We start from the raw sequence: 14,977 nt of genomic DNA, 5'->3' as shown, positions 1-14,977 counted from the left end.
AATCAATCATGGTTGGTTACAAGAAGGTACAACAGGGCACACATCTAACAAGTCAGTAACTTTTTTTATGAAATGTTTTTGATGAATGAATCATTTTGAGGGGTTTGTGGCCTGCACAATCAGCCGATCTGACTCCCCCAGATTACCTTCTATGGAGGGCAGAAAAGCAAGCAGTGTATCGCAAAATATCACGCACGATTAACGAACTAAAAACCCCAATAACAGTGTACATTTGAGACATTCCAGTACATCTATTGGTTAAAAATGTTTGAAAACAAATTGAAACTGTGGAGTGTTGTATTGATGTTGGAGGAGGTCATTTTCAACACTTTTTATAACCTATTACAGTTATTTTATATCCGTTTCTATAAAATTAAGAAAGTTTTGTCATTAGACTTCCATAATTTATTCCAGTGCACAGTAATTACATTAAAAAAATTACCTAAAATTTCTTGTTTGGGTGGGGATAATTTATGATGAAATCTTATTATAAAATTATCATTAAATGCCTAAATAAACCAAAAAAGGTTTTAAAAATTCAGTATCTTATTTTCTTCTTCCTGATCACCTCCAAAATTATTTTCTAAGAATGTTTTTTTTTCTTTGTTTACTATATTAAATGAAAGAAACTAAAAAAAAATGTTCAACCAATAAAAAGTTGCCTAAGATTTTCTTTTAGTGGTGGGGTGAATTATGATGAAATTTTATTTCAATGTTATTTCTACAAGGTTATTATCTGAATTTTTAATGAATAAAAGGTTTTATATAAACCAAAAAAAGTGTTATAAAATCTATATTTTAAAAATGTTATGGTTACCCACCAATATTGCCCCCAAAATATTTTTTGGTAGTCACTTGCACTACTACTATCCCTAGGAAGACATTAAAAAAAAATTGGTCAAGAAATAGGCGATAAAAAAATAACTTTTCGACTTTTGGAATAATTTTTTTTAAAAAATAAGATAAGCATGTATTCATGTATTGACCTTAATATAGAGTGGGGTTATGCTTGCAAACTGCTGAGAAAATTAACCCCCTACCGCCTAGAAATATTGACTCCAAAATCTGATCAACAAATTGCCCCATATACATGAGTCTCTGTACAAAATTTCATCAAAATCGGTTTACCCTGTTAAAAAACTATTAAGCTTCAAAAGTGCCAACACAAGTACATAAGAACATTACCTCCCCTCCTTTTTTTGGGGGTTCCTGATTCATGAAATGAAGAGAAATGCAAAAAACCAATACCCCATTTTTTGATCGATTACCGTACGTCTCTTCTTGCAGCATAGCTCTAGAGCTAAGATTCCAGAAAAGTAAAAATAGTAAAAAAAAGAAAATGAATTATGATTTAAACGAAAAATAGTGGTGTTAGAATTCAGCTAGTTTTATTTTTTAATTAAATTGGTTTTAAGTTATCCAATTAAATTTTTATAATAGTTTACAAGTAACCATATCCTGTAACTACTCCCTTTTCCTGTTATATCTCTAATTGTTTTAGTTGTCTAAAGTTTACATAAACAATATATTCTTTGTATTTATCATATACCAGTATTGTGTGTACAACTTTGCAAGTATTTTACTTCACATTATAAATATTTTTTTTCTATTAAGCTCTGTATAAAGGTTTTGAGCGATATTAATTTTCATGAATGTTTTGTCTTTATTTTTAATTACTTGTGTGGTGTTAATTTTCTGCCTATTGTAGTTTTTCTTTCATTTCTATTTTTATAGTTATTATTATGGTTCTTTTATTCTCAAAGTTTGTAATTTAAGAGAAAGCGTTCATAGAATATCAGTTTACTTCCTGTATTTACTGATATGAACTGTTTTGTAGTTTTTGTTATTTCTTTAAAACAAATATCCTTATTAATACTCATCAAATCTAAAGATAAGGAAAATATTCATCATTATCTGTGTCAAATATTGTTCATGTACAATTTTTTTCTCATAGTTTAAAATGCGTTTTCAGTGTCAATAATATTTAATCTAGTGTCACGGTGTAGTTTAAATCAAGGATCTATGTTATTAGTATAAAATCATATATTTTAGACTACAAATGTTTAAAATAAATTAATTTTTTAAAATTTTGACCAAAAATAATGTAATAAAAAAAGGATTACCATGTAAACTGTACAGAAGAGCATAATAGAAAATTATAACAAATTTTAATTTATATGTCATCAGTAAAACTCTTATTTATCAATTATTCAAAACGTAGTTAAAAAAAGTATACATAATAATTATATTTAACACAGAACTACATATTTTATTTTATTGCGTTGTTTCCACTTATTGAGCGAGTAAGATTTTATGAGAAATAGAAGGCTTCGTTTTAATGGTAGTAGACATTTCAGCTGGTAGTTTGGTGTATCATACATTAGTAGGAAAAAAGTTATTAGAATTATCCCCACATATATAAAAACTAATATCTCCCCGCCGAACACTAAAGAAGTAACTTCCTTATTGGCTGCTAAAAGATGCTGGCATGACACGACAGATAAAACCAGGTCAATGCTACTCTTCCAAAGCAAAAAGGAATAAAGGATAATGAGAGAGTTGATGATCGACTTACAAAGGAACTCCCTTTTATGAGGGTAGTTGACATTCCTTATAGTTAAACCAGCTACTGAATAATACTCATATGTATATTTATACGTCGCATTGCTTCTCGACAGAAAGGAGTACATTAATCTATCAGTTTAAAATTTATCCCAGTTTTTTTTACAGCTACGATACACATACAGTGCCTTACTGTACTGATTAGAGTTGTCTCTGAAAATAATGATTTTGGTATATACAAGTGTTTTGTGGTGAATGGGGTGGCTCGACTGTCATTCCATTTCGATGAGAATATGTCGATAAGTGACAGTGTACTTGGCACAATAAAAAGAAGGTAGTTCAGTTGTCATTATCTTTAATAAATCTGGCGCAAAAAATATTTTCTATTCTTGAAAATTAAAGAAAACCATTCACAATTGTTTACTATTATCGACCGTCAGATCATTTTCAACTGCTCGGTTATGTTGTCTTAACATAAATAGTAACATTTTTATTGTGATGCAAAATGTGCTTTAAACCGACGATTAAGTATCAGGAATAATAGGATTCGACAAATAGATATTTTTTTTGGCGCTCTTATTCGATAAAGTAAGTGAGAAATTAGTTAATAGTATATGAAATGCCCACTGCTCAATGAAACAGCAGATCTTTGTAAGTAAAGCCATAATATTAATAAAAATTAGACTGTCCAGATATACAGTATTGCTGGATAGATCTTTATTTTACAGTAAGCAATACATTCTTTTTTTATATGACAGCTGAACAAATAATAATTCAGTTAAATATTAATATGTTAATGCTACCTAATGGAAAACATGTATAAGTATTTTTTCTCTGCAGTCAGGGTTATATTAATTTGTTTCATTACACTTTTTTTAATATCCTAAACTTCTGTACGGTCATGACATATATGAATGCCTGAAGTACAAGAGGCAGCAATCAGATTGCTTTCTCTGAGTAGTGAAGTTTGCTGTATTTGTAATGAACAATGAAAATATTACTTGTAGGATTGGATATATGAATTCAGCGGGCTTGGTATACAATTTACTATAATATACTCGGCTTAGTGAAGATAACAAGAAATCATGATGCTTTGTACTGTCTTTTTTAAATCTAGAAAGGCAAGTTAGCTATTTTTGTGAACGGTTATATAATTTTCAACATTTGTGTCAGATCATCTATAATTATTAACTTGTACTCCCACTCATTTTGGGGACTGATTAAATATAGATAGTTCTATAGCTATAGAAGGAAAAGTGTTGTAATCTGTCTAATTTGGGCATATGCGGTTATCACCAGATCTTGATGTTTTGACACTAAGGAATCCAAAAACCAGATGGAAATTTGGTGTATGTGTGTTCAGGGTTGGTCTCTAAATCACCTTATATCTCCAGAACTACTGGACCGATTTTGACTAAACTTAGTTACATTACTTTTATAAACGGGGAATTGATGCCATTAAATTTTCAACTTAAAAGGTCAAGGGAGTGAGGCTGTAGAGCAAGGTCACCCTCCGTATCTCGAGATTTCACCTAATTAAGGTTATATTTTTCTTAGGCACATTTAGTAAATGTGCCTAAAAATTTAGTAAATAGTAAAAAAAAATATTAAATTTAAATAAAATGATAAATATTTAAAATTAAGTTGTGCATCACAAAACAACCCAGTTTTATAGGACTTTCCCAGAACACAGCTTTAGCCACATGGCGGGAAAGTCCTGTTACTGTGTTGTCAGCCTTTTTTTTTATTACCGTAACAGAATTTGAAATATTTTGTAGATATTCTGTAACTTATTTTACTAATGTAGTATACTTCTTTTGTTTATTATTTATAATTATATAAGTTTAATTTTTTAACTTCTTTCCTGATACTGACTTAAATAAAATAATACAAAAAAATTTATATCTTTGACTTTATTTAGAGTCTATACAAAAATTAGTTATATATAAGCATAACGAGCATTAAAGAAAAGAATAGTTCTGTATTGACTGTGAAACATGATAAATAGAAAAGAGTAAAGCGGTATTAATGCACAATGCTGACTGCATAAAGAAGATTCAGGCGTGGATTAGAGACGACCAATTTAGCGCTCTATTGTATTCTTCTAAGTTTTTTCTTTTGTGGTTCTGCCATTTTTTCACGTCAGAATAAAGTGGTTTCCTTGATTTTGAGTTCAAGAGGTTGTTATTAGAAGTAGAGTGTGTTATTAAGATCTTAAAATTCTTGTTCTTCTTTTACTTCTCTTTACATTTATTATTATTACTTTTTTTTATAATTAATTTGTAAATTTTATTGCTAGTAACATACCATAACATGTCGCTTACACCATGATGCATACGTTTATTTTGAGTAAAATTTTTTTCTTTTCTTAGCCCAGTTATTCCTTAGACGCTCTATTGTCCTAGTACGTTAGTAGCACATTATTTTAAATCAGTTAATAAAAATATGCATTTTTTCAGTTTTTTATTTGAGATTTTATCTAAAATCACAGAGCAGTTGTCAATGTCATAATAATTTTATCACCAATCACACTAGTATACTGTATCCTGTTTGAGATTCCACTAAACAGTTTACTTTATCTACTACCGGTCAAATATTTTTGTCCACCAGTGGCAACCAAACATTATAGCTTTTAAGAAATCTGTTTACTTTAATATATAAAAGGAATCTTGCTACCTTGCAGCCCATTTCCTGTCACATCTGTTATGTAATAAATAAATTAAAAAATTGAATAAAAAGTCAACTTAAAAATTTAATTTATAACACTGAAGCAATAACGAAGCCAAAAAACACAGTGTTTCCTGTATTTCTATGAGTAGAATTTTTAGAAATATCAAGTCTATAACGTGAATAAAAATGGGGAAAATTATTGAATTTAGTTATTTGAGATTCAGCATTCCATTTAAAATACTATAATGAATAATAAATTGATATTACAATGAATATTAAAGAATAAAATATTACAATGAATAATTTTAAATTGAAAAATTTGAACAATCTGGTTATGAATTTTACAAAATGTGACTTTTAGAATAAGAAGCTTAGAAATGGCAGTTACAACTTTTTTATACGTAGTTAATAACTTATCCATTTATTTATATAGAAATTAATTATATAGAAAAATTAAAATAATCCTTTGTTACTTAACAATTGTTTCAGCAAAAAATAACTACTGTAAAAGTAATTCTCATGAAATTACCTTTTTTTTTTTTTTTTTTTTTTTTTTGTCTTCAGTCATTTGACTGGTTTGATGCAGCTCTCCAAGATTCCCTATCTAGTGCTAGTCGTTTCATTTCAGTATACCCTCTACATCCTACATCCCCAACAATTTGTTTTACATACTCCAAACGTGGCCTGCCTACACAATTTTTCCCTTCTACCTGTCCTTCCAATATTAAAGCGACTATTCCAGGATGCCTTAATATGTGGCCTATAAGTCTGTCTCTTCTTTTAACTATATTTTTCCAAATGCTTCTTTCTTCATCTATTTGCCGCAATACCTCTTCATTTGTCACTTTATCCACCCATCTGATTTTTAACATTCTCCTATAGCACCACATTTCAAAAGCTTCTAATCTTTTCTTCTCAGATACTCCGATTGTCCAAGTTTCACTTCCATATAAAGCGACACTCCAAACATACACTTTCAAAAATCTTTTCCTGACATTTAAATTAATTTTTGATGTAAACAAATTATATTTCTTACTGAAGGCTCGTTTAGCTTGTGCTATTCGGCATTTTATATCGCTCCTGCTTCGTCCATCTTTAGTAATTTTACTTTCCAAATAACAAAATTCTTCTACCTCCATAATCTTTTCTCCTCCTATTTTCACATTCAGCGGTCCATCTTTGTTATTTCTACTACATTTCATTACTTTTGTTTTGTTCTTGTTTATTTTCACGCGATAGTTCTTGCGTAGGACTTCATCTATGCCGTTCATTGTTTCTTCTAAATCCTTTTTACTCTCGGCTAGAATTACTATATCATCAGCAAATCGTAGCATCTTTATCTTTTCACCTTGTACTGTTACTCCGAATCTAAATTGTTCTTTAACATCATTAACTGCTAGTTCCATGTAAAGATTAAAAAGTAACGGAAATAGGGAACATCCTTGTCGGACTCCCTTTCTTATTAGGGCTTCTTTCTTATGTTCTTCAATTGTTATTGTTGCTGTTTGGTTCCTGTACATGTTAGCAATTGTTATTCTATCTCTGTATTTGAACCCTAATTTTTTTAAAATGCTGAACATTTTATTCCATTCTATGTTATCGAATGCCTTTTCTAGGTCTATAAACGCCAAGTATGTTGGTTTGTTTTTCTTTAATATTCCTTTTACTATTACTCTGAGGCCTAAAATTGCTTCCCTTGTCCCTATATTTTTCCTGAAACCAAATTGGTCTTCTACTAACACTTCTTCCACTCTCCTCTCAATTCTTCTGTATAAAATTCTAGTTAAGATTCTTGATGCATAACTAGTTAAACTAATTGTTCTGTATTATTCACATTTATCTGCCCCTGCTTTCTTTGGTATCATAACTATAACACTTTTTTTGAAGTCCGATGGGAATTCCCCATTTTCATAAATATTACACACCAGTTTGTATATAATCTATCAATCGCTTCCTCACCTGTACTGCGCAGTAATTCTACAGGTATTCCGTCTATTCCAGGAGCCTTTCTGCCATTTAAATCTTTTAATGCTCTCTTAAATTCAGATCTCAGTATTGTTTCTCCCATTTCATCCTCCTCAACTTCCTCTTCTTCCTCTATAACACCATTTTCTAATTCATTTCCTCCGTATAACTCTTCAATATATTCCACCCATCTATCGACTTTACCTTTCGTATTATATATTGGTGTACCATCTTTGTTTAACACATTATTAGATTTTAATTTATGTACCCCAAAATTTTCCTTAACTTTCCTGTATGCTCCGTCTATTTTACCAATGTTCATTTCTCTCTCCACTTCTGAACACTTTTCTTTAATCCACTCTTCTTTCACCAGTTTGCACTTCCTGTTTATAGCATTTCTTAATTTCCGATAGTTCCTTTTACTTTCTTCATCACTAGCATTCTTATATTTTCTACGTTCATCCATCAGCTGCAATATATCGTCTGAAACCCAAGGTTTTCTACCGGTTCTCTTTATTCCGCCTAAGTTTGCTTCTGCTGATTTAAGAATTTCCTTTTTAACATTCTCCCATTCTTCTTCTACATTTTGTACCTTATCTTTTTACTCAGACCTCTTGCGATGTCCTCCTCAAAAATCTTCTTTACCTCCTCTTCCTCAAGCTTCTCTAAATTCCACCGATTCATCTGACACCTTTTCTTCAGGTTTTTAAACCCCAATCTACATTTCATTATCACCAAATTATGGTCGCTATCAATGTCTGCTCCAGGGTAAGTTTTGCAGTCAACGAGTTGATTTCTAAATCTTTGCTTAACCATGATATAATCTATCTGATACCTTCCAGTATCGCCTGGCTTTTTCCAAGTGTATATTCTTCTATTATGATTTTTAAATTGGGTGTTGGCAATTACTAAATTATACTTCGTGCAAAATTCTATAAGTCGATCCCCTCTTTCATTCCTTTTGCCCAGCCCGTATTCACCCACTATATTTCCTTCCTTGCCTTTTCCAATGCTTGCATTCCAATCTCCAACTATTATTAAATTTTCATCTCCTTTTACGTGTTTAATTGCTTCATCAATCTCTTCGTATACACACTCTACCTCATCATCATCATGGGCGCTTGTAGGCATATAGACGTTAACAATCGTTGTCGGTTTAGGTTTTGATTTTATCCTTATTACAATGATTCTATCGCTATGCGTTTTGAAATACTCCACTCTCCTCCCTATCTTCTTGTTCATCACGAAACCTACTCCTGCCTGCCCATTATTTGACGCTGAGTTAATTACTCTAAAATCACCTGACCAAAAGTCGCCTTCCTCTTCCCACCGAACCTCACTAATTCCTACTATATCCACATTTGTCCTACCCATTTCCCTATTTTATTAAATTTTCTAGCCTACCAACCTTTTTCAAGCTTCTAACATTCCATGCTCCGACTCGTAGAATGTTATTTTTTAATTTTCTGGTGACCCCTTCCTTAGTAGTCCCCACCCGGAGATCCGAACGGGGGACTATTTTACCTCCGGAATATTTTACCAAGGAAGGCGCCTCCATTATTGCTATGTGAAAATGCCTTACGCGGTAAAATTCAACAGTTATTGAATAATATAAAAGTGATTCGTTTAGTACCGATATACTGATGCTCTTGGTTCTATCTACCTACATATAAAGATCAGTAACTATGTGAATTAGATAGATATCTATAAATTACACATCTTTGCTGTTCCGAGTTGGATCTCTGAATTTTTTTTTCTACTAGTTAATTTTTCTAATTGTGTTGGTTTTGTTTTTGTGAGGTCAACTAGTCTTGTACTAGAGAAACTAATTTTGATTCTCTTTCACGACTCGATCTAAGAAATAGCTGATTTTCTGAAAGTTTGAATACTTACATGAATTTGTCATTTTTCAATCAAATTTCTTATATTATCTATGAATTTGTTAATTGATATGGAACAACACAACTATGCCATTTCAGTCAAATTTTGTATTGCGTTATCTACGCATTTGTTAATCGATACAGTACCAGCTATTTTTAAAAAATGTAGATCTGTAATAAGGAATTCAATATGAATTAAAAGTAATTATATAGTGAAATAAATTTAACCTAACTCTTAAAATCTTTCAGTCGTATTAAAAAATGTTTACAAACAGATTAAGTCCACTACCTAAAGGAAATGAAAGTACTGTGGTAGCATAAAAAAATATATATTAGGACTTATAGATTTATGATATTCAAACCTTAAAATTCATTAAAATGTGGTTGTAACCAGCTTAGTTCTTGTAATGGCAGAGGTATTGTATAATATTACAGATGATATTCTGTAATATAGCTGATGTCTTACCTGATATGAGTGTAAACATCAGATTATGCTTTTAAAAACTCAGTGTAGATAGACTGATTCAGAAGTAGTATCATTCTCATCAAATCTCACGAATGCTTTGAATACTATAACTCAAAAGAAGTAATCGCATTTCTAAACCAGATCTGACAGGCGTTTAGAAAAATTCAAGAACAGCAATGGAGGAAGCGATTATAGATAGATGAAAAGGATAGAGATCATAGAAAGGGGCTGCAAATTGAGAAGAACAATCCTGAACACTGAAAAACCTTTAGCGATGGGCATCCATTATCCCAGCTATATCCTTCTGGGGAATAAGTATTTTTACAGAATCTGTAGACAGAAAATATTCTGTCTACATCATCTATAAAATAAAAATATTCTGAATCGTCGAGTAATAACTCGATGATTCACTGGCTCAAATAAATACGCTAACAAGATATTTTTTTTTTCAGATGAAAACAGGCTTACACTTCCATAAAGAAAACCGTCTCCAGAATCATATAGTGTGCAGAAGTCCACAGTAGAACTATACAAATCATTCAGCCAGATTCTATTTTAGGATTGAGAGAGATACTGTATTGACGACCGACTCGACTGACCGTTTAGTATTTTTTTAATGCATTTTAAGTTAAAATATCTTTTGTCTTTGCTTTTTACTTTTCTAGCTATGTATAGTTATACTGTAAACATATATGTTATGTAAAGGAACGCATGTTAATCTTGTCAAATTTTGTAGGTGACATGGTTTTTGCAGATCTGGTTTCCTGACTCCCCTCTAAATGAAAAAATACAGTTACAGTATAGCGTTAAAATTTTCAGTAGGATGAATGTATGTATGTCAGCGTGTTTCTTGCCTGGTATTTCCAGACCCGGTTTTATTTGGATGAAATTTGCCACAATGATTCTGTATGTAGCATTGATGCTATTTAATTTTGGGCACAATCAGTCAAAGGGCAGAGCGATAAGGATGTTCTGGTTCCTGTATCCTAAAATTTCATTCAAATAGTAGATAAATTGTTTTTTTTACAAAATTTTATACTTCTTAGGTTGCTAAGGTACTTTCTGGTTATGTTCAGTCAAATTTAAACTTCCTTAAAGGAGTTGGGACAAAAAATTCTGTTTTCTTGTTTCTGGACCCAAGTTGCATTCTTGTTCTGATTAGATGATTCCTTTCTATTACTATGTTTATGTTTTTGGACAATTTTAATCAGCAGTGCAAGATAATAAACCCAATTTTTTTTTTTTGCTTTTTTCATTACTTTTCAGTTTATTTGTTGCCTTTTGATTGGATTAACCAATTTTTATAAAATTTTAATAGATGACTTCTACATAATGAGAAGTGATGTCGTTTAACTTTAGTTATAATCGGTAAAGCGGATAGGGAGAGATCACCACAGTTTCCATATCTCAAAAATTTTACTTTAAGAGTAGAACAATTTTTTCTTTAAATAATTCTTTACTTACATGCGTTTCTTTTTCTTTAATTATGGCCGCCTAAGTACCACGTAACAATTTAATTTCCTTCTTGTTGTTTTCTTATCTTCCAGTGCTCTTTCATCTTTTCACTGTGAATTTTTTCCTTTCCTCAGACCACTTTGTTCCTGTTTTCTTATCTTTACTACCTTGCAATCCTATTTTTCCACTTTCTTACAAAACACATTTTTTTCTGTTATTTCATCCTCTTTTATATTATTTCTTTCTAGATCTTTTTTGATTTCTCGGATCCACCTTGTTAACTACTTTTCCCAAAAGTACTTCAAAATCTGTTTCATTCGTTCTATATACGCGCCCAAAGAAAATCGGTCTTGTTTTTCTCATCGTTTACAAAATTTTTCTATGCTTTTATATACTTCATCATTCCTTCTTATTTTCCAGCTTTAATTGTTTTTTTAGCGGACCCAATATTTTCCTAATATTTCTTCTCTCTAACGGTTCTAATTTATAACCGATATGCATCCACAAGCATTCTGTTTTAATTACGGTGTTATAATTCATTATTTTTGCATGTTTTGTTGTAGATATTCTTATTCAGACCGTACGCTCTTTGCATTCTACGAATCCTATCGTCTAAGGTGGATTTTTGCATTCCATTTTCTTGGATCGTCTCTCCTAGGTATATTTAAATCTGTTTCTTTGGGACCGATATTTGTTTAAAAAAATCTCGGTGCATTCTTAATGTTGGATATGAATTTAGTCTTTTGTACAGAAATTCTTAGACTCGTTTCACCGACTATTTCTTCTAAAAGATTAATTTGTGTTGCTGCGTCTGTTAGATTTTTGGAGAGTATGACAAAATCGTCTTTTAAATGGTAGGCGGTTTACTTCGTTAGATATTTATTCTTTCTCCTCAATTTTACGTTCTTTTAGTTTCCCTTTCCAAATTCTTATTATTTTTTTCCAACACACAATTAAAGAGAGCAGTGGTAAACCATTACCCTGCATAACACCTGTTTTTTATTTCAAAGAGGTCGGAATTTTCTCCCGTGAATTTAACTTTTGATGTTGTTTTTGTGAGAGTTTCACGTATTAGGTTAGCTAATTTTGCTTTAACATCAAATTCTCGGATGTTGCGCTAATTAATCGAACTTAATTTTTCTCGTAAGTAATAATCTGTCGAAGAAGTCGTAAGTTTTGTAACTTTACCGACATTTTTTTTTAGAAAATAATGAAAAAATATAATTTATAATGTCGTACCGTTAAGTTCTTTTAAAATATATAATTTTTCAGGCGCAGTTTAAAATGAATGTAAAACGTAAATTATTAGCAGCTTTATTCCGTTCCCTAACGGATTAGCAATACGAATTTTTGTTTTTATAATAAAATTTGCGTGTTTTGTCAATTTTTATTTCATCATTTTGTTTAAATATACGATGAATAATCTGTGTTAAAATAATGAAGAGTATTTGTTTTCTTAGCATCAATCGGTTTGAGATTTTTGTTTTAATAATTATTTACGCATTGTATTGTTATTATTTGTTCTATTTTGTATCCGGTGATAGTTTTTTATTCGAATGATGAAATATGATGTAATACCAATACACTAATACTGTATACGCTTATTTGATTAAAATACCAAACGTCATTTCTAAAAATAGAAATATATCGTCATCTTTTAAATCTGCGACAGGTTAATGTTTATTATTTATTTACTTTTTTTTAAATAGTAATCACCTTAAGATTACTTTATTATCAGTAATTCGTACTAGATTATGTCAATTAAATTAATGGAGCTGTCATCAGTTAGTATTTGTAAATCGTATGTAATTAACTGTTTATTTTTTAATGGGTTTTTTTTTATTACTCTATTTACTATTGAATTACGCTGTCAATTATTTTCGTAATAATATTATTATTTATTTATATCTTGTTTTTATTTTTATTTAAGCTTATGCGTACATTTCACGACGAATAATTTTTTTTTTTAGTATTTACCTACTAAGAATTAAAAAAAAAAAGAATTATAAGAAAACTGTTCGTCGGTAAGAAACGCCTCATTTTATGGTAATTGAGCCTACAGCCCGGGAAAGATACGTTTTCTCATAATGAACATTTTAATATCCTGAAATTCTTTTAATGTTCACTTGAACAAAAAAAAAAACCGTCGTCATATTAATTTTAGTTACTGACTTCAGATCTCGGTATTTAAAAAGTAATTCGTCGTGTAGTTCAGCTGTTTATGATGAAGTCGAATGGTTTTTAATTTTAATATCTTTATCGATGTTATAAAAACGTTACAGCTTTTTCAGTTCTTTAATTTAAATACATTCTTTACGTAGAGAAATTGCTTGAATCTTTTAATTCATGTAATGCTTTTAATCTCATTCTCTAAGACAGTTTATCACATCCTGTGTATTCCGTTGGTTCTATAAGGGTTCCGCGACCGCTCCCGGCAAATAAAATTTAAGAATGACAAACAAAAAGTAGAAATTACATTCAGTTAATTTCGCGTTTGTTCAGTTCTCGTAACACTAATATTATTGTGCAGCGAGACACGGCGAGGCTGAGCGGAGCGGGAGTCAAAAATGTGGGAATTGCTTTTCCAAATATCTGTACGTTCCCTTACTATCTATCCCTTCTTCCTCGTCCCAGCCACCCGATAAAACTACTTCTCAACGCCATTAACTTGTAAGGCATAAGGTAGACCTAACAGGCTCCGCCGTAGAAATTAATTCTAAAACGGACTCCGAGAATCAAAAAGGTTGGGAACCGCTATTGTAAAAAATAGCTACATGTATCTCTGTAGTGTTTCTATATAAATGTTAGTAAGTTTTTATGTAGTACTCGTATTTTCAAGCGAAATTTCAAAGAAACAACAAATTTTGTTTGGCTTTTTTTTATCAAAATCGAAATTTCCAATCCTCAAGATACGGGAAATTTTTCATCGTGGAATAATACTGCCAAAACCAGATTTTTTTCGTCCTCATAGACGATTTGAAAATATTTTTCTATTTTCGTCGTGTTCCTTGCCGGATACTGAATTTTCCGATTTTGAATAGCGTATTTTATTTCCGCTGACAATTATATAAGGCCGACACTCATTTACAACTAGCGGTAAGTTTTTTCTTAGTATTTAATTAATTTTGTAACGTATTAAAAAATTCCAACTCTAACCGGGATTCGAACCGTGAACCTGTCAAATGAAAGGGAAAGACGCTACCATTCCATCGCGGAGGTCGGTTATATTATGTAGGCTATTATTCTAATATTTTTGTGTGAAAACAAAATTGTAATTAAAAACCATATAATTATTAAATAGAATTCCAGAGTTAGCTCGTGCAAAGTTGTTTGCGTTCGTTATTTTATTTTTATCAGGACGCAAATCTGTCGCTTAATGTTTCTTGCGAACGGCTTATTTTCATACTGACAACGATTTTCTCGGCGCATCTAAATTATAAATTAAAATTAAACTAAAGGGAAAGTATTACGAATGAGATAATAAAACGGTTTAAAATCAACGCCAAATGATGGTTTAGTTATTTTTAATTTGAAACCGACTTCTAAAAGTCGCCTCCAAACTAAAAGTTTAAAGAATAATTTAGAAAAAACTTATTTTCTAATCGGTGTTCGATTTAAAAACAAAGTTATTTTAACGCACCTTGATATTTCGTTTTCTTTTATTTATGATTCTTCATATAAACTTGCGCTTGAGAATATGAAATGGAAATTTGTAGCGTATGAAAAAGGCCATGCCTGACCGGGATTCGAACCCGAGACCTCCGGACGAAAGGCCGAGACTCTACCGTTCCGCCACGGTTTTTCGAAAGAAGAAAATATTTTACAAAAACAGTGTTTATCTTTAGGTTCGATTTTCATTAAAAATTTTTTTTTTAAGAATGGGAAAGCGACTCTAACATAGTTAAAAAAAAATACTTTTAATAATAATAGGCCTTGTACCTCGCAATAGAATCAACAGGTTTTAAGCACAATTAAACGA

At 30.9% G+C, this 14,977-nt stretch overlaps 1 protein-coding gene and 1 long non-coding RNA gene across 3 annotated transcripts in view; one reads left to right on the top strand and one right to left on the bottom strand.

The window, feature by feature from the left end:
* The window catches only part of LOC142330084 (uncharacterized), a 249,826-nt gene that overhangs the window by 63,983 nt on the left and 170,866 nt on the right, over nt 1-14,977 (bottom strand). The gene's annotated exons all lie outside the window — the stretch shown is intronic.
* Nucleotides 1-14,977, top strand: part of LOC142330087 (uncharacterized) — a 166,510-nt gene that overhangs the window by 65,585 nt on the left and 85,948 nt on the right. For both annotated transcript variants that reach the window (XR_012757676.1, XR_012757677.1), the window contains exon 3: nt 9,996-10,143. This is a non-coding gene — a long non-coding RNA (uncharacterized LOC142330087). The remainder of the gene's footprint in view (nt 1-9,995; nt 10,144-14,977) is intronic.

The sequence above is a fragment of the Lycorma delicatula genome, chromosome 9 (genome assembly GCF_047948215.1).
Source record: "Lycorma delicatula isolate Av1 chromosome 9, ASM4794821v1, whole genome shotgun sequence".
Lineage (NCBI taxonomy): Eukaryota > Metazoa > Arthropoda > Insecta > Hemiptera > Fulgoridae > Lycorma > Lycorma delicatula.
This window is presented reverse-complemented; position numbering and strand designations above follow the sequence as displayed.